Source organism: Neofelis nebulosa, chromosome 17 (genome assembly GCF_028018385.1).
Source record: "Neofelis nebulosa isolate mNeoNeb1 chromosome 17, mNeoNeb1.pri, whole genome shotgun sequence".
NCBI lineage: Eukaryota > Metazoa > Chordata > Mammalia > Carnivora > Felidae > Neofelis > Neofelis nebulosa.
In genome coordinates, this window is record NC_080798.1 from 1,772,511 (window position 1) to 1,793,333 (window position 20,823).

Below are 20,823 nucleotides of genomic sequence, written 5' to 3' on the forward strand. Positions count from 1 at the left end.
AACCAACTGAGCCACTCAGGCGCCTTGGGCTCCATCACTTTTAAAGGCTTTCATGATTAGACCAGGCCCACTGAGAATAATCCCTCCCTTTTAAAAACAGAAAATTATATGTGCCACGTAATGTAACCTGATCAATGGAGTAAAATGCCACATTCACAGTCCTGGGGGTTTTACAGAACATATTCACCAGGGAGTAGGGATCTCGGCATCCATCTCTGGTTTCTGCCCAGCATGCTACGGAACACTTATTGAATATTTACTCTGTTCCAGGCCCTGTTCTGAGCACTTGACATGTGTCAGCTCACTGAATCCTCACAGTAGTTCTATGAGGTAAAGATGAAAAATTATCCCCATCTCACAGATGGGAAAACTGAAGCACCAGGAGGTCATAAATGTGCCCAAGGACACAGCTAGCACACTGCAAAGCTGGGATTCAAACTGGGCAATAGGACTCCAGAGCCTACGCTGTTAACAATGAAGAAATGAGTCCCCTCTGGCATGGCCGCCATGTACAGTTGTACAGTCTGTGTACTGCACAAAAGCTCCTGCCTGGGACAGAAGTAGGAAATCCAGCCCTCTGTCTGCTCACCATGCCATGGTCACTACTTTCCTGCTCACTGTGCCTGGAGGAAGGGATGTCCTTTTCTTCCCACAAAAATGTCATCCATAAGCCCAGCCATGAATCTTTGGGTCTGTCTGACCAGAAGGTACTTTTCCCCTAATTTGCACACATTTATTCTAAATCTCAGGAGCAGCTTGGTTTACGGGCTCCGGACACACTGGTTTCCCAGTAAGTAGGGCTCTTCCTTATCTTCACCCAAATCCCACCTTGGCTCCCAGATTGAGGATTTCTTTTCATCTTGGAGCTTTCAAGCTTCCTAGGCCTCAATATTTTCCTAGCAGCCCGTGGTAGGACATGACCCAGAAAGAACGCACCTTTCAGTGGTTCAGCCACCCGTGCCCATCACTGTCGGGCCATCCGTTCACTGCTCAGTGCAGAGAGAGAGGCAAAAGAACAAAGTTGGGTTCTTGTGGGGAAGACAAGATTTGCACATAATAAAATATTTACCAATATTATTTTACATAAAATAGCTTTTGCAGGGGCGCCTGGGTGGCTCAGTCAGTTAAGCGTCTCATGGTTTGTGAGTTCAAGCCCAATGGCTGGGTTCTGCACTGATAGTGTGGGGCCTGCTTGGGATTCTTTCCCTCTCTCCCTCTCCCACTTGTGCTTTCTCTCTTAAAATAAAAAATAAGAAAACAGCTTTTGGCAATTTTTACGCCCCCCAGACACATACACACATGCACATTTTATATATCGCATATTATATATATAATTTTATATATAATATATACATAAATAAGTTCTTTTACTGTTTATTTATTTTTGGGAGAAAGAGTGTGCAAGTGGAGGAGGGGCAGAAAGAGGGAGACAGGATCTGAAGCAGGTTCTTCACGGACAGCACACAACCTGACGTGGGGCTCAAACTCACAGACCGCGAGATCACGACCTGAGCCAGAGTCGGACACTCAACAGACTGAGCCACCCAGGTGCTCCTCTCTATATATAATTCTATATATATATCTGTGATTAAAATATCACATTTTATATATAATATATATAATATCTGTTTCTCATAGATATTTGAAGCCAAAATACCCCCAATAGCCAGAGAGATGTGGTGTTTGAGCACATAATACACACATACACATCCATGCGTTCAAATACCGCATCTCTCTGGCTAATTGAGCGGCACCTAACTTTCAAGAATCCAATATTTACCGCAGGACTCTCCTGTCTCCTCCTCCCTTCAGTGGGTTGTAAAACCAGATAGCTGGGAGCACTCTCATGGATCCCGCTTCTCTCGCATCACCCGTGAACAGCTGCTGGCCTGGCCTGCTACTCTATCACCTCAGGACACACTGCTCATCCAGAGCACCACCTCCTTTGTTCAGTGTCTCCTAAGTGAGCTCAGACTGGCTTAAACAATAATAGGAATTCATGGGTACCCGTAATAGAGATGTCAGAGGGAGGGCTGATAGGTGGGAATCAGGCGAGGCTCTATCCAGCAGCTTAAATAATGTTGACAGTAACCCAGTTTCTCTATCTGTCCATGCTACTTGCAGTATGTTGACTTGATCCTCAGTCTCTACCTGGTGGTCTCCCATGTGCCCCAGGCTCCATCTTCCGAGCAGCAACATACCATATTATCTAGGGGACAAGAGAGCAAGCATCTATTTTCCAGAAACCCTAGTAAATGGCTCTGCGTGGGATATGTACCAATGGAGGGGTTGCAATGGAGGGGGGGGGTGCACTGACTAGTTAAACACAAGAACATTCTTAGAGTTAGTCAGAGAGGGAGGCAAACCATAAGAGACTCTTAAATGCAGAGAAAAAACTGGGGGTTGCTGGAGGGCAGGTGGAGGGGGGATGGGCTAAATGGATGATGGGCGTTAAGGAGGGCACTTGTTGGGATGAGCACTGGGTGTTACACGTTAACAGATGAATCACTGGGTTCTACTCCCGAAACCAATACTACACTTTATGTTAACTAACTTGAATTTAAATAAATTTTTAAAAATTAAAAAGAGAAAAGAACATTCTTAGGTGTAGGGTCAATTCTATCCAATTCTATCCTATCCAAAGAGAAAGGAGTTCTAATGGAAATTTTGCGCAATCTTATATGCTCCTTGAACTGGTCAGCAATCCAGTGGCTCCGTTTTCAAAATATCCAGAATCTGATCACTTTTCCACACTGCTCTCCTGATCTGAACCACCATTTTCTCTCCCTTGGATTTTACACAAGTCTCACTACATCCACCTTTTCCCCCTTACAGACTCAGAACAGTTACAAGAAACTGGAAACAAACCCAATGGCAATCAACTGGCAAATGGACAAATAAATTGTGGTATAGCCATCAAGGAAATACTCCTTCAGCAAAAAAAGGAATGAACCACTGATAGTTACAGCAACATGGATGAATCTCAAAATCATCGGATGCAGAAAAGAAGCCAGACACAAAAATGTAAATATTGTATGATCGCACTTATATAATACTTTAGAAAATGCAAACGAATCTTTAGCAACAGGGCACATGGTGGGGGACTTTTAAAAAGGGGCTGAAGGAAACTTTTGGAAGTGATGGATAGGTTCACTGTCTTGATGGTGGGGACGGTTTCACAGGGATACATATATCACAAAGCATCAAATTGTTTGCTTTAAGTATGACTCATCTATTGTAGGTCAACTTTTTAACGTTGTAAAAAATTTTTTTAAATCTAGGAAGAAAATATAAGGCAAACATCACCAATAAGTATAAAAGCAGCAATCAGGGGGCGCCTGGGTGGCTCAGTCGGTTAAGCGGCCGACTTCGGCTCAGGTCATGATCTCACGGTCCTTGAGTTCGAGCCCCGCGTCGGGCTCTGTGCTGACAGCTCAGAGCCTGGAGCCTGTTTCAGATTCTGTGTCTCCCTCTCTCTGACCCTCCCCCGTTCATGCTCTGTCTCTCTCTGTCTCAAAAATAAATAAACGTTAAAAAAAAATTTTTTTTTAAATAAAAAAAATAAAAAATAAATAAAAGCAGCAATCAGGTAAGCAGAAGATAGAAAAGAAGAGACATGGATATACAAATATCAGAGACTGAACCTCGAAAGGAGTCCAAGAGTCGGCAAGCCTAACGAGGGAAAAAAGACAGAACACACACAGGATCAGAGTCTTGAATGACCAAGAAGCAGCCACATATACACATTAAGTTCCCAGGGTAAAAAGACAGTGTGTGCTAATTTATGGTAATATATTTGAAAATCTCAGATGAGTGCTTTTCTAGGAAAGGCTGAGCAGAGTTCTTTGGGTAAAATTTTCAAATACTTGAGAAACATGTCGTTAATAGAAATGTTCCAGAACATTAAAAAAGCAGACTAGTTCTGATACCACAGAACACCCCTAGTGCACACCCTATCACCTGCAGGGTCCCCGTTCTGTCCATCGTACCCGAGGCTGGGGATAGGACCCTGCGCCTTAACCTTGACTTTTCCCACAGGCTACTTCCTCACTGCCAGAAAGTCCTGGTTATTCTCCCTCAAAGCTCCTCTCTCGTTAGTCACCCCCTCTCGCTTTCCATTACCAAGTTCCGATCATCTCTTGTATGGACCTTTTAAGTTTATTTATTTGAGAGAGAGAGAGAGAGAGAGCGCGCGTGAGCATAAGCAGGGGAGGAGGAGGAGGAGGAGGAGGAGGAGGAGGAGGAGGAGGAGGAGGAGGAGAGAGAATCCCAAGCAGGCTCCACACTGTCGGTGCAGAGCCTGACATAAGGCTCAAACCCAGGAACCATGGGATCATGACCTGAGCTGAAATCAAGAGTCAGATGCTCGGCCAACTGAGCCACTCAGGCACCCCAGCATGAAAGCCAGCTTAAGGCCATATATGGACAAACCATATAGTATTATTAAATCATATTAACTGCACCAAAAAGAAGGCTCAGGTTGGTGTCAGTATGTTGTTAAAATGTCTAATAATTACCCACTTAGTATTATTTTCCATTTACTTGTTATTATTCCCTTTCAAGGACAGTGCCGAAGGAAAACGGCTCCTTTCTGGGAATCTTCTAATAGCATGCTCCCCTCCCCCTCCCTCTCCCCCTCCCTTCCTCACCCCCTCTTTCTGGCTTTAATCTTGTATTTCTCAGAGGCGCTGTCAGCTCCCCACTGAAAGTGATGTACAGCTTGCATTAAAATGTCTATATTTGAAAATGCATTGAAATCTACTTAAAGAGGGGCGCCTGGCTGGCTCAGTGGTGACCTTTGATCTCGGGGTTGTGAGTTCAAGCCGCGCATTGAGTGTAGAGATTACTTAAAAAATAAAGTCTTTAAAAAATTTATTTAAAGAAAAGCTGTCAGGCAGAGCTGGATAATGTGGAAAACCTTGCGGCGGTGGAACTGGAGTGTCTCAGTACTGGGTGTTCTTGATTTAAACGGGGAATGTCTCCTTAAAAAGCCCCCCCCCCCCCCCCCCCCACGCCCCGCCGCCCGGACCAGAATCTAGTTTCTGCGGAGATTGGGCTGGAGCGACCATTTTATTACTTGGCTTCCAGCGCCATCTAGTGGCGACACGTAGCAACTGCCACAGGAATTTACAGGCACAGGCTCGCAGGTGCACAGCAAAGTCCCGAAACAAACCCAAGGACGCCTTTGTGTCCCCAGGAATGCAGAGTCATTGCTCCCTCATGGGCTGCACGTACCTTAAGGCTTAACACAATGCAAACGTCCCGCTGGGCTCGCCACTCACTCCCATGTGTGTTGATGGCGTTAATATTTCCCTGCAACGTGAAATAAATCTTTACGTCAAAAAAAAAAAAAAAAAAAAAGAGGAGGGGGAGGAGGGGGGAGGAGGAGGAGAGGGAGGAGGAGAGGGAGGACGCGGAGGAGGAGGAGGAGGGGAAGGGGAAGAAAAGCCAAAGAAGAGTCAGAGAAATCTTGCTTATTTAGAGCAGGGGCTTCTCCAGGTATGGCTCCTAGACCTCCTAAACCAGAAACTCGAGAGGTGGGGCCCAGACGCCCCCCCTCCCTTCCCCCACCACCTCCCTGGGATTCTGTCGCAGGCTCAAGGCTCAGTCCTTCCGTTTAGAGCAGGGGTTCTCAACCAGAGGTGACTCTGCCTCCTAGTGGACGTTTGCAGATGTCCTGAGACATTTTGGTTGTCACGACTGGTGCGGGTGGGTGGTAGGAGGTGGTGCTATTGGCATCTAGCGGGTAGAAGCCAGGACACAGAACATCCGGCTACAACAAGGAATTACCAACCTTCAAATGCCAGTTGTGCCCAAGCTGAGAAACCCCACGTTACAGTCTGGCATTTCCCCCACTGCCCCCCCGACCGCCCCTTCCCTCCTCCAGCTTGACTCGTCCCTGTGCTCCTGCTCCCTGTGCCCAACTCTGACAGGCACGGTAGATATTCCGAGTATTTAACTGGTAGGGCGCCGGCCAATCCCAAGGAGACCCTGACCAATGAGCTGGGCTCCAGCTGGGAGCGGTTGGTACAGCTGCTTTACCAGCTCTTGCTGCCCAGACGCCCAACCCCCGGGCCTTGGCAGCTCTCACTCAATTGTGAGCCGGTCTCAGACTGATAATGTTATCATGGTCATTGTTTCAAGTGTATCTATTTATTTTTTTGTGACGTCTATACCCAACGTGGGGCTTGAACTTACAACCCCAGGACCGAGAGTCACATGCTCTTCCGACTGAGCCAGTCAGATGCTCTGATTTATAGGAATTTTCCCTCTAGATTTATAGTTTTGTTTTATTTTAATGTTTTCATTTATTTTGAGAAACGGAGAGAGTGCGAGTGAGGGAGGGGCAGACACACGCACACACGCACACACGCACACACACACAGAGTCCGAAGCAGGCCCCAGGCTGTCAGCAGAGAGCCCAATGCAGCGCTGAAACTTACACACCATGAGATCATTACCTGGCTGAAGCCAGACGCTTAATTGACTGACTGCCCAGGTGCCCGGCATATTGATCATTCTAAGTTAAAAGTTCTTAAGCAACAGCAGGTGAAAAAAACAAAAAAAGCCCAAACACTCTGACCTCCCTCTATCTCCAGAAAACAGGAAATAAATCTCTCATGTGAAAGGTACCCTCCGTCTGCCAGGGGGGTAAAGAGACATCCTTATCACCAGAGCTAGAAAATGTAGAGCCAAGAACTCTGGATATAAACCACGCTTATTATTTTTACTAATTTACTACCTCAGCTCAAATCCTGTTTAGAATCCCTTACTAATTGAAACTCCCAAACGTAAGTTTTCTCGGTCCTGCCGAGATTTATTGTCACTTTGCCTAAAAAGCATAAAAATCGCTTGTTTTGGTCATTTTGGGGGGGAGGTCTCAGTTTCATTACTGGGCCTCCTCTGTGTGCACATAATTAAACTTCGTGTTTTTTCCTCCTTTGACTCATGTCAATTCCATTCTTAAACCAGCTGGAAGAATCTTGAAGGGTAGAAAAAAAAATTTCTTCCCCAATATCACCATGCTGTACATTAGATCCCCAGAACTTATTCACCTTATGACTGAAGGCTCTTACCCTTTGACCAACATCTGCCCGTTTCCCCCACCTCCAGCCCCTGGTAACCACCATTCTGTGAGTTTGACTCTTTCTTCTCCTTCTTCTCCTTCTCCTTCCTCCTCCTCCCCCTCCTCTCCCTCCTGCCTCTCCTCTCCTTCCTCCCCCCTTCCTTCCCCTCCTCTTCTTCCTCCCCGCTTCTTCTTTTCAAATATTCCACATAAGTGAGATTTTGTGGTATTTGTCTTTCTCTGACTTTTCTCACTTAGCATAACACTAAATTCTTCTGCGTTGCTACAAATGGCAAGACTCTCTCCTTTCTCCTGACTAATATCCCATCGTACGCTTTATTTTTAATCATATAAATAATTATACCTTCAGCCACTGGCTCTTTCAACAGTGCTGACTAGAACCTGGGGTTTCTTTAGGCATCTGCAAAAGACCACAGAGCCATTCTCTTTCTTCGTCCTTGTATAAGGACTCTCAAGTTTCCACTTTAATCCCGGCAAAAACGTACCTGACAGCCTTCTTGGGGCAACTGGAGGTTGGAGCCCTCGCTCAGCCCTTCCTTTGCCAGCCACACTGGTCTGGCATCCGTGCCTGCAACGGACAGAATGTCTGTGTGTCCCATACTCATTTGTTGAACTCTAACCCGCAGGTGATGGCTCTCAAAGGTGAGCCCTCACATGGGCACCAGTGCCCTCATTAAAGGGACCCCAGGGGGCCCCCTTCCCCTCTCCCCCACGCGAGAACACAGAGAAGACGCAGTCTGTGAACTGGAAAGCAGGTTCTCACTAGACAACAAATCTGCCAGTGCCTTGTTCTTGGACTCCAGCCTCCAGACTGCGAGATGCAAACCGCCCCATCTGTGTAATTCTGTGACAGCAGCCCGGTGACAAAGACACCCTCGCCCTTCTTCCCTTCACAGGGACTCCCACCTGTGTGAGGAAGGAGGTGGCTCAGGCTGTTGCCATGGAAACGGAGGGGGGCAGGGCAGGGTGTGTGCAGGGCGGGGGGTGGGGGGGGGGGGGGGGAGGCTGGAGAAGGGACGGTGCCCAGAGGCCGAGCTCTCCCAGGCTTTGCAGTCGGCCCGTGTGTGGGATCCAGATTCCGACCCAGCTGCACAGGAAAAAACACGGAAACTGGGCCTGTGATCTCTCCTCTCCACACCCCAGTCTCCTCTTCTAGAACACCAGTTATAAGCACTCCTGGACCACAGGGTTGGTGAGGACGTAAAGCACATTACCCTGTAAAATGCTCAGCACCAGATCTGACTTCTTTCGGCCTGTGTTTCTCAAAGTGGGGCCCAGAGACCGCAGGCCTCAGAGTGCCCGGCTGGAAGTCTTGTTAAAAACACAGAATCTCGGGGCCCCAGAAACTAAGGAAGCAAAACCTTTGGACTTCAGTTCACTCTGAAACATCACCCTGCCTCGTTTTCTTCAGAGTGTGTGTGTGTGTGTGTGTGTGTGTCCATATCCGTAATGATTTTTTAAAATCTGCTAATGATCTGCCCCTCTGTCCTGTAGTGTGAGCTCTCTCTGGGTCTGTCTGTCCTGTAGTGTGAGCTCTCTCTGGGTCTGTCTGTTCTATAGTGTGAGCTCTCTCTGCGTCTGTCCCTCTGCCCTGTGGTGTGAGCTCTCTCTGGGTCTGTCCCTCTAAGGAGGGCGGATCCATGGGATGCCAAAGTCAAAGGAGGGGAGGGGGAGGCATAGAGAGGCTGCAGATCTGCAGCAAAGAGGGAGGGGACGGAGCCTCCTGTTGACAGAATGTCTCCATCCAAACCGGAACCAGCTGGTGGGGACAGCAGGTGGGGAGACGGACCGTTGGAGGTGCCGTCCTCTGTGGGGTGAGCTCACAGATTCTCGGTTACTTCTGGGGGGCGGGGCAGGAACTACGTGTCAAAAGGCCCGGGCTGGCAGCTCACAGACAGAACTGCCCTCTCCCCATCTTTTGGTTCAGTTGCTTTGGGTCTTAAGACCTCACACATGGGTGCCAGAAGCTCGCCAGCAATTGAGGCCAGTTGCCAAAAGATGGCGCTACTGGAATATTGTCTAAAACGTCCTCAGTCGGGGAAGAAAACGAAGGCTCTCGTTGCTTCAGATTCATTTCAATCCACTTTTTTCCCCAAAGAGGGAACTACCTCCCCAGAGGGGAAACGGGTGAATTTGGAGAGGGGGAAGGCAGGGGAGCAAACTGCACCCACGCCCCGGCGTCCCGGTCCCAACCCAGCAGCCGGGCTCGGGAGCAAGGGCTCCCAAAGTCGGCTTCACAACCGGCTCCACCGCGTAGTGACCGTGTGCCCTTGCCCAGATGCGCTCGTCGAGCGGGTCACTGTGCCAGGCAGAATTTCCGCCCTCTAAGAATTTGCGTTCTGATGGGGCGACAGACGGTGAATATGGTGACAGGGTAAAATATATAGGGTGTCAGTGTCAAATACTAAGGAGTGTCCAGGAAGACACCTTGGGTTAAATAGAACGGTTTGGTTTGAAATGCGGGAGAAGACACACAGCAGGAGGCCAGCGCGGAGGAAGGTGCGGTAGAAACTGGCGTTGGGAGGGGCGCCTGGGTGGCTCAGTCGGTTGGGCGGCCGACCTCGGCTCAGGTCATGATCTCGCGGTCCGTGGGTTCGGGCCCCGCGTCGGGCTCTGTGCTGATGGCTCAGAGCCTGGAGCCTGTTTGGATTCTGTGTCTCCCTCTCTCTCTGACCCTCCCCCGTTCATGCTCTGTCTCTCTCTGTCTCAAAAATAAATAAACGTTAAAAAAACAAACAAACAAACTAGCGTTGGGAAAAACCTATTCTAGAATCTGGATTCGCTCTGGGGGTTTCTGGGGAAGAGTCTCAGGAAGCTGGGCTTTGTTCTAGGTTGGATGTGGCCAGGAACGGAGGGTGATGCGATGACCGAGAGTCTCTGTCCATCATCTGGAGCAGGAGCAGGGCTGAAGCTGGGACTGGCGAAGAGCGCTGGCCAGGACAGAGGGCTTCTTGTTCATTTTTAAGTCTCGGGCGACGTTCAGGTCTGGGTTCGGACCTGATTAGAAAGTGGGTTGCCGGAGTCCAGCTCCAGCAGGTCCAGGGGTTCCCGAAGGAAGAACGGCGTTGGTGAAAATAAAATAAAACTAAAATAAAAAACTGGAAAATAAAAAACTAAAACTAAAATAAAAATGGACACAGACAACAGCAGTGTGTTGAACTGGCCGATTTATTGCAGTAAACGTGGCATTATATTTGCTAGTGATTTCCTTGTAACATACGTCATCTATGTTTTTCTAACATTACCTAATTTTGAAAATGTTCCTATGTATAAACGACCTTTAAGAAATAAATAACATGGTGATTTTCCCCTAACTTTCCCACATACCCTTTGATTATAGATTAATTTCTTACATTATTCCATTATGCATCTGCGTTTATCTATAATCTACAAAGCATTTGCTTTGCTGTTCTCGTGAAAGGCCCTCCGTTTCTCAACACCTCAAGTGGGAGAGTTACAGGGACATGACCTCCTAACCACATGAGGCCAGAAGAACAATGTGTCTGCCTCGGTCCGAGGTGCGAGAAAGGGGCCGAAAAAGCCTTTAGAAACCCATGCCTCACATATTCTCAGGGAGACCATGCACCTAGGAACCAATGAACCGTTCTGTAGCTTAACCGACTAGGTTCAGTCATCATCTGGAATGCCTCTGGGGGGCCAGGTGGGCCTAGGGGCTGAAATCACCTGTGCCCCGAGATACACTCTTTAGTTGCCGGAGTGAGGCTTTCAAGTCCATGTCTCTCCTTTACAGGCCCTCTTTGCTGGCAAATGCATGAGGCTATCCTTCCTGTAAGTAGAGGAGTCTCCATAGGGGATGGCAAGGGCTAAACGGAAGGCCGCTCAATTTCTCGCGGAGCCTTATTTTCTTCCCTAATGGTTCTTTTCCCAGGGGGTCTGCCGAGGGCAATTCCCCAACGGACAATACCCCAGGTAGTTTTAAGGCTGAATTACCTAAAGGCGGGAGTACAAGGAGCTTCACTGTCAGCAGGCCTCCCTGCAGTCACCAATCCGTCCTCAGCCCGGGCCCTGCCACTCAGGCCGGGACAGCTCAGCTTCCAGCAGTGGATGTGTTCTTGTCCCGACCTGTCGGGACTGAGTGGCCTCTTCCGAGGTGGACGTTCTGCGAGGACGCTATTAAGGGTTGACGTGTGACAGAACGCGGAGGCTGGGCTTTCTGGGCTCACGACGGGCCCGGCCGGCTCCTCCTGGAGTCAGGGCTGCGTTCCTCCTCCCCAGGAGCAATGAATGGAAAGCACGGAAGGGGGACCTGGGGTGCAGAGGGGATGACACTGCAGGTGGGGGCCTAGGGAAGGCTTGGAGCCTCGCTGTGCTCCTGGGAGAGGAAGGGGAGGGGCGCGAGGTGGTGCCCACCCTGCTGGAGGCCCGTGGAGAGGAGGAGAGGGCGGCGTGTGGAGAGCCCACATGGGAGGGCACAGAACGCAGAGGTCTCAGCCCTCAGGGCAGCAACCTTCACTGTGAGCAAGACGGGAAGGAACCATGGGAGCATCTTAACCAGGAAGGACGTGCTCTAATTTACGTTTAGGATAGTAGGGATAACGATGCTGTGTGGAGACTAGTCTCGGGGGCAAGGACGGGGCTTGGGCGAACGGATCGCAATCACTCCGTTGAGGGCTGTTGATGGCATGCACCATGGGCACGGTGCGAGGTTGTTGAAGTTTCATATGTATTTTTTAAGTTTATTTATTTATTTTGAGAGAGACAGAGACAGCACAAGTGGGGGAGGCACAGAGAGAGAGGGAGACAGAGAATCCCAAGCAGGCTCCGTGCTGCCAGCGCAGAGCCCAACGTGGGGCTCAAACTCATAAAACTGTGAGATCGTGACCCGAGCAGAAACCACGAGTCAGATGCTTAACTGACTGAGCCACCCAGGTGCCCTGAATATATATCTATTTTAAGTTTATTTACTTGAGAGAGAGATTGTGTGGGAAGGGCAGAGAGAGAGAGAGAGAGAGAGAGAGAGAGATACTGTATCAGGTTTCTCTCCCATAAAATTACTCTTTTTTCCCCTTCCCACACTGTACTCTATACACGGGGCCCACCAGGCACAGCCCACACCTGAGAGTAAAGTTACACTCCAGCTACTTGAGGGCAGAGAATCTAAAAAAAAATTGCTTGGAGCTTTTCTGTATGGGAAATTTCTCTTGTTTCCCCCTGAAAAACTAATAATTGTTTTATTTTATTTATTTATTTTTTTAAGGAAGCTCTAGGCCCAACGTGGGGCTTGAGCTCATGACCCCAAGGTCAAGAGTCACATGCTCGGCTGACCAAGGCAGCCAGGCCCCCCCCACTAATAATTGTTTTTAAGTATAAGCATGTTTTATGTAATGTCTGAGCCAAACTTACATGAAAAAGTTACGTGTTGTTTATCTGGATTCGAACTTAAATGAAATCCTGCATTTCATTTGGCAACCATGCCCCAGCCCCATTTATCTATAGGCATTTTTGACGTCCCCAATATTGGACGTCCAACAGGCATCTCAAAATAACAAACCAAAATCTAAGCCACTGGTTGCACCCTCACCCACCCAGCCAGCCACTCCCGCAGGATTCCCAGAAAGGCATCTCGTTCCTCGGCTGCCCAGGCCCCAATACCTGGGAGGACGCTGACTCCTCTCACTTCTCATAGCCAGTCAGAAGATCACGGCCAATCCTCGTTCAAGCAACAAGGTACTGCCACCAGTTCATTAATTGCGACAAATCACACTAATTTAAGGGGCTAAGAATAGAGGAAACCAGGTGTGGGGTATAACGGGAAATTTGGTGCTAGCTTGTAACGTTTCTCCCAATCTAAATCTTTTCTAAAACAAACACACGTATTAGAGACTACTTGTTGGGGCGCCTGGGTGGCTCAGTTGGCTAAGGATCCAACTTCGGCTCAGGTCATGATCTCACGGGTTGTGAGTTCAAACCCCATGTCGGGCTCTGTGCTGACAGCTGGGAGCCTGCAGCCTGCTTCGGATTCTGTGTCCACCTCTCTCTCTGTTCTTCCTCGGCTCATGCTCTGTCTCTCTCTCCTTCAAAATAAATAAAACATTAAAAAATTACTTGTTGTTTTCCGAAATTCATATTTAACTGGGTGTCCCGCATTTTCATCTGTGAACTCTGGTAACTCTGTTCCGTTATCTCTAACCCAGATATGGATTCTGGTGCCATTGGCATGTTTGCGAAGGAAGTGAGCGCAGTTAACAAGCAGGAGGTGGGGCCACGGCCAGCGGGGGGGTGTCTGGGTGTTCGCTGTTGGGGCAAAGTGGTTGGCAGCATTCCTGCTGTGTGACAGCTATATCTCTCTGTGCCTCAGTTTCCCGTCTGTTAAAGTGGAGATTACACTCATGCCGCCCCTTGGGCTCTTTGGGAGGGGAAGTGAGTTGCGCTGGATAAAGCATTTGTCATCACATCGGGTATAGACCCCAAACCGTGGAGTCAACTTCCACCTGAATTTACCAATTCAATCTTCTTTATGGATATGCCTCTATATATGCCCATATAGACATGTACTTGGGTAAATACAAATTATATCTCCAGGTTTTTAAAAAGAGTGGACACGTTAGGTTCTCGTGGAACGTTCCATTCTTTCTGACTGTGTTGGAGAAATTGATTCCAGAAGAGCTTCATCGAGCACTGACTGTGTGCCAGACACCATGGTAAACTCTTCCAAATAAATAAAGCGCTCAGAATACAAAGCCCAGTGTTGTCAGTTCCTAACATTTGGATGAAAACTGCTGGAGGATGGAATCCGGGGGTAATTTGCTCAACAAAGTGGGTATTCAGACACATGTGATTTTAAACAGATGTCTCCAGAATGCCGTCCACACTGTTTTGTGTCTAAGAGAAACCTTCCCCATCCTTGATTACATGGGATGCATTTAATTCTTGGAATCCCGCCTGGCCTTTAGCTCAATGGAAAATTCTGTTGATGATTGTCATCTGGCTGTGGGAGAGGCAGTAAACGTCCTCGCTATCTTTTCTCCCCGAGCGCGAGCCCTCAATGCCTTTATCCTTCTCCCGCTGTCTCTCTCCAATGTCCCTCCAATGCTCTCCCCATTCCCGCTGTCCCCAGCCTCCCTATATGCTCGATGACTGGCCTACCTACCCCTATCTCTCCCTCCTGTGTTGCAGGCTGACCCCCCCTTGGCAAGAGCCATTGCGATCCACCAAGCCTCTCAGGATGAAAACCCAGAAGAAATCCCCCGTTGGTCCCCTTCTCCGGGACCCCTTTGGCCAAGCCACCTGCCGGCCCCACTGAGCCGGCACCCTCCCCCGTTGCCTGCACACCCCATCAATGTACTGTGAATGTGTTTCTCACCCCTAGACCAGATCGCCAGCAACTCTGGCCTGGGAAGCAGGCTGGCACCCTTGCTTCGGGCCTCCCAACATGGCCACTTTTGCATTAATCAGTCTCTTTTGGTCCCATCGAGATCATTCATTTGGGCATCATCCCATTAGAAACAAAATGTATATTTTTTCTCTGTCAGAGACATCATTAGAGTGGCAAATGGCAGGCCTGTCTCATCATAAATAGATACATAAAAGTTCTAAACAAATTTATATATACAACAGTATATAAAAGGATGCACATCATGTCCTAGCTGACTTACCAGACAGGAAAAAAAGAAAAATAAAAAGAGTTTGATGCATCCATCTTCTTCCTCTCTCAGAATCACGCACAGATCTGAAGCTCTTTCTGGGGAGTCCGGCCGTCTTGGTCCATCTAGGCTGCTGTGTCAGAACCACACACACGGGGTGGCTTATACACAACAGTAACTAGTTTCTCACTATCTGAGGCTGGAAGTCCAAGATCAAGGCACCAGCAGATTTGGTGTCTGGGGACAGCCCTTGTCCTGGCTCCCAGTCGGCCATCTTCTTGCCATCACATGACAGAGGGCATGAGGAGGCTCTCTGGGACTTCTCTGTTGTTTTCTTTTTAAAGTTCATTTATTTATTTTGAGAGAGAGAGAGAGAGAGAACATGAGTGTGAGCAGGGGAAGGGGAGAGAGAGAGAGAGGGAGAGAGAGAGAGAGAGAGAGAATCCCAAGAGGCTCAATGGTGTCAGCACAGAGCCCAACACGGGGCTTGAACTCACAAACCTTGAGATCATGACCTGAACTGAAACCAAGAGTCGAATGCTTAACCAACCGACTGAGCCACCCAGGTGCCCCTCTTGGTTGTTTTCCATTGAGGTATAGTTGACATATCACCTTATATTACTTTCAGGTATACAACATAATGCTTTCCTATTTTCTTATGCTGTGAGAAGATCACCACAATATGTCTGGCTAACATCTGTCACCACACAGGGTCACCACTTTTTTTTCCTTGTGATGAGAACATTTAAGATCTATTCTCTTAATAACTTTCAAATATGTAATGTGGTGTTAGTAACTATCCTCACCTCTTACAAGGGCACCGACCCCATTAGTGAGGGCTCCACCCTCACAGTCTCATCACCTCCCAAATGCCCACCCCCAAATACCATCACACTGGGGATTAGCTTTCAACATATGAATTTTGGGAGGATACAGCATTCAGTCTATCCCATCAACCAAGGACATCACCCCGGTCCACCAGCTACCCAGTGCCTTCCACATGGTGTGACAAACATAGTCTACGCATATACTTATTTTTATATATTTTGTATATTATTATATAATGCATGTTTTATATATTATTTATTACATATATTTTATTTTTATTTTATATTTATATTTTATATAAATGTTTGTTTATTTTTGAGAGAGAGAGAGAGAGAGGCACCAGCAGGGGAGGGGCAGAGAGAAAGGGAGACAGTGTAGAACCTGACATGGGGCTAGAACTCCTGAACCGTGAGATCATGAGCCAAAATCAAGAGTTGGATGCTCAACTGACTGAGCCACCCAGGCATCTCTATTCCATATATTTTATGTATTGCAATACACATACAATGCATATACATATACATATGCAATACATCGTGTTGCATTTTATATATATATATATATATATATATATATATATATATATATATTTTTTTTTTTTTAATATATGTTCCTTTCCCCCTTTTCTACACAATGGTGGCCACCCTTCCCATTATTACACACCTTGCTTTCCCTTCACTGTGTATTTTGCTCTTTAGTCCATAAAGAATATCCTTAGAATTTTACACAGCTGCATAGAATTCCATTGAATGCGTTCATTACAATTTAGCCAGGGGGCGCCTGGGTGGCTCCCATGGAGGATCCAACTCTTGATGGCAGGTCTTGATCTCAGGGCCATGAGTTCAAGCCCTGTGTTGGGTGTGGAGCCTACAGAAGGAGAAGGAGGAGGAGGAAGAGAAAGAAGAAGGAGAATTTAGCCAGTCCCTTCTTGAAGAACACTGAATTTGTTTGTTTCCAAAGTGCGTTATTACCAGCTATGGTACAACACAAACTGGTAAAAACTTGAGTTTGTGGATGGCCAAGCAGAGGGACGCCTGCAGGAATAATTAACATGCTTCAGTGTCTCTGGCTAACACCAACTCCCTCTTTCTCTGTGTATTTCAGGATATCTGCCTGCAGGGGTGTTTGTCATAATCTCCAAATTCTTCATTCTCTGTCCCTTCTGCTTAGGATCATGAAGATAAACACTTTAAGTTTATCCTTCCTTCTAAACTGCCGTCATTTACTGAGGACCATGATACTTCAGAGCCCGAATGGCCGTGCTTTTGAAACAAACAACATCTGTGAAAAGACCCATAATTATTAGAAGAAAACACTAGCAGTTTCTACAGTTTCACGGCCAAAAACAAGCCAACACTAGCTCAGGCAGATGTTCAAGGCTTTGTCCCTCAGCCGTCTGCTTCCCTTCCTGAGGCACGAATTTACTGAGAATTTCCCAGCCACCAAAGCGCCACTGAGAAGCCCCTGTCCTGAGATTTTATTCTATTTTATTTCATTTTGTCCTGAGATTTTAAATCATGCCTATAACATAAGAGCAGCATCTTGACATTAATAGCAATTATTTATTTATTTATTTATTTATTTTTTAATTTACAGGTTTTAGTTTTAAGTAATCTCCACACCCAACATGGGGCTCGAACTCACAACCCTGAGATCAAGAGTCACACGCTCCACGGACAGAGCCGGCCAGGCACCTCAGGAGCAATCAATTTCTGAAAGCCCTGCCCCAAACAATCTCCATCGCAAGCCCCCCACCCCCTCCCCTTCCACTGACCTTGAAAGTAATGTCATTTGGGTTTTGAGTTGTGGTTGCTTCTTCGGTTTTATTCAAGTTACTGTTTCTCAGGGGCGATTGTGTGCTGGCAGTGCTAGAAAATGGGCCCAGCGTCCTTTGAAAGGAGGATAAATGGAACCCTCGCCCTTTCTCTCAAGGAGAGAAAGATCCTTGAAGCTTTTGTAGCTCTCTTTCTATTCCTTACTTTTGTGTGTGTGTAACTATATTCAAGTGTCTACAATGCTCCGGGCACTCAATCAACTCGTGTGGAAGGAAGAATGAGATGCTGTTGAGCGGGAGAACAGGTAATGGGTATGTTGCTAACACCCACAGCTGCTGCAGACCTGTGATCTCTTCAAGACGAAGCAGCAACTTGCTTGACCAATTTTTTCTTTCCTTCTTTTCCTTCTTTCCTTTTCTTTCTTTCTTTCTTTCTTTCTTTCTTTCTTTCTTTCTTTTCCTTTTTCTTTCTTCCTTCCTTCCTTTTCTTTTCTTTCTTTCTTTCTTTTACTTCTTTCTTCTTTCTTCCTTCCTTTTCTTTTCTTTCTTTCTTTCTTTCTTTCTTTCTTTCTTCTTTCTTCCTTCCTTTTCTTTCTTTCTTTCTTTCTTTCTTTCTTTCTTTCTTTCTTTCTTTCTTTCTTTCTTTCTTCTTTCTTTCTTTCTTTCTTTCTTTCTTTCTTTCTTTCTTTCTTTCTTTCTTTCTTTCTTTCTTTCTTTCTGCAGTGACCCCATCTAAAGAGACCTTTTAATGAGCACCAAAGGCTTGAGTGACCAGTAATGTGGGGTGGGGTACGGATTGCGGGACTTAACCGCCCCCCGCCCCCCCACCAGCCACACCATCCCCAGCCCAGGCTGTTGCGATGTCGCCCATTCCCTCAAGGGTACTTAGCTGATGTTAGGCACAGCCCGTTGCCGTGGAAACCACCGTTGGAGGGGGAGGCAGGGGTGTGAGCAAGATACAGTGAGGGACTCGGAGACTGGAATTTTCCGGTCCTGCAAGACACACGGTGTGTGGATGCGAGATCCTGGTCTCAGCACAGAGCAGGTGGTCGATAGACATCCGTATTTACTATTTGTGAAAGACATGGAAATACAGGCTCTTTGGTAATAACTTCACCTCTCTGAAGCCTCAGTCTGTTCTTCACAAACGGGTAAAATCATCATTCTTACCTACTAAGGACTGTTGTTGGGGGGATTCCGTCACTTCCGGCCTACCCAGCCTTTCCTGCCCATGTGTGCCCTGGGGACCACCTGGCTCAGAATCACCTGGGCAGGTGCAGGTACGTGGAGTTGCAAATTCCCGGGCTCCTCTCTAGACTTCCTGAGGCGAAGGATTTTGTCCAAAGTATCCATCCGCCTTCAAACCCATCACTCTTTCCCTCTTTACCCTGATGACTTCCTCACAACGGTGTGTACATCTGTGCCTTCCAATAGAGTAGCCACAACCTCTGGCTACCAAGTGCTTGAAATGTGGCTCGTCTCATTGAGAAATGTTGCACATGTGAAATAAACACCAGGTTAAATTTTTTTCTTTTCTTTTATATATAGAGAAAGTGAGAGTGCAAGCAGAGGAGAGGGGCAGAGGGAGAGAGAGAGAAAGAGAGAGAGAGAGAGAGAGAGAGAGAGAGAGAATCTCAAGCAGGCTGTATGCTCAGCACAGAGCCCAACATGGGGCTCGATCCCAGGGGATCATGGGATCCCAGGATTCCAGCCCTGGGATCATGACCCGAGCTGAAATCAAGAGTTGGACGTTCAACCGACTGAGCCACCCAGGCGCCCCTAAACACCAGATTTGGAAAATCTAACAAAAAATTGATATCTCATTGATCACTTTATTGCATTGGTATCATTGGTTTAAACAATAATATTTTGCATATACTGGGTTAAATAAAACCTGTTAAGATTAGTAAAACCTGTTAAGATTAATTCCATTGTTGTCTTCTTACCTTTTTAAACATGGCTCCTGGAAAATTTTAAGTGAAAAATGCATGGTGTGCATTCAAGGCTTGCATTATATTTCCATGGCACGGTTTTAGAATCTGCTTTAGAGTGCGAAATGGTCTCGCTATATTTATTTCTTACTCGTTTCCTTTCTGCATCCCACATGATGGTGAACATTCCATGAAAGTAAAGACCTTCTCTCTCTATCTTGTTTATCCTGCATTCCCAGAGCTTAGGACAATTAAATGCACATAACTAGCCCCCAATATGTATCTGTTTAATGACTGCTTGAGAGATCAAGTAGATGTTTGGGAAGAGGGCAGATACCTGACAGACAGTCACGGAGGAAAACTCTCCTTCATTGATCAGCTGGGGGGTGGGGGGGGTGGGTGTTTTCCTCCAACAAAAGGGGCCTCTTTTTTCCTGGCATTCTTCTGCTGGCTAAACCTGGATCTCATCCGATTTGCTAACTTTGGGTCCCGGAAAATCTAAATTCTTGTTGAATGAACAAATCAGTCAAATAATGAATTAGTATTGGTAAGAACAAAGGCTGTTTACATCAGTGCCGGGAGCTGCCAGGGAACAGACACCTGTGATTTCTATCTGCAAAGGCACACACAGCCAGATTTCGTTTTTCCCCCTTCTGCAAAGACACCATTTTAAAGGTGCCCATTTTCAAATTGTGATGTGCCCCAAAGACGTGCTCCAATCCCAGACGTACCCAGATGGGGGTACCTCAGGTCTGTGCCCACCTCCCCCCAACCCACCAACTCAACTCTTCTGGCATCCAGTGCTCTGCCCTGGTCCTTAAGAGAATTCGCCAGGCCTTGATGATGTGAGCAGGCTCTGCCTGTCGCCATGGAAACCGCAGCCAGAGTGGTGATGGGGAGGAGGCTAAAAGACACTCAGAGAATGGAACTTTCTAGACTGTGTGTGGGTTAGAATCCCAGCCTGCCATACTAATGGCTCTCAGTGAATATTTGTGAGGGGTGGGGGGTTGGATGAAAACACAGGGTCGTGGAAAGTGACTTCACCTTTCTGGGACTCAGTTTCCTCTTCTAAAAGTGGGGAATTTTGTCCTGCCCGGAGCCCTGGACAGGGCTGAGGGTTATAATAGGGGCTGCTTGTAAATTATGTGGCAGTGTGCCCGTCATGATGTGGCTGGGATTTTTAAAAACTGTGTTGCAGACTTGCTCTGCATCAGAATACGTGTGTGTGTGTGTGTGTGTGTGTGTGTGTGTGTGTAGGGGACGGGCACATGATTAAAAATGCAGAGTCCTGGGCTGCCCTCCAGACCAGCAATAGCAGAAGAACCCATCCCCCTTCTCCCCGCCCTCACTTCTACTCTACCCCCACTGGCTTTATTTAATGCCTGTCATCTCAGCACTGGAAATTAGCTTGTTTCTCCCCCTTCCCGGCTTTACTGAGGTATAACTGACAAATAAAAATTGTATATCTATTTACAGTGTTTCGATACATGTTTGGACACACATATACCCGGTGAATCAATCACCACAATGAAGCTAATTGCTGCATACCAATCAGCTCACGTGATAATGATTCGTGCATGAGTGTGTGTGTATGTAGCA

At 47.3% G+C, this 20,823-nt stretch overlaps 1 long non-coding RNA gene across 1 annotated transcript; it reads right to left on the reverse strand.

The window, feature by feature from the left end:
• Positions 1-1,672: 1,672 nt before the first annotated feature.
• LOC131499253 (uncharacterized) lies at positions 1,673-7,678 on the reverse strand. The gene is made up of 3 exons (XR_009255773.1): positions 7,573-7,678; positions 5,236-5,313; positions 1,673-2,209 (listed from the first exon to the last, which is right to left on the reverse strand). It is a non-coding gene; the product is annotated as an uncharacterized LOC131499253 (long non-coding RNA).
• Between the last annotated feature and the right edge of the window lie 13,145 nt (positions 7,679-20,823).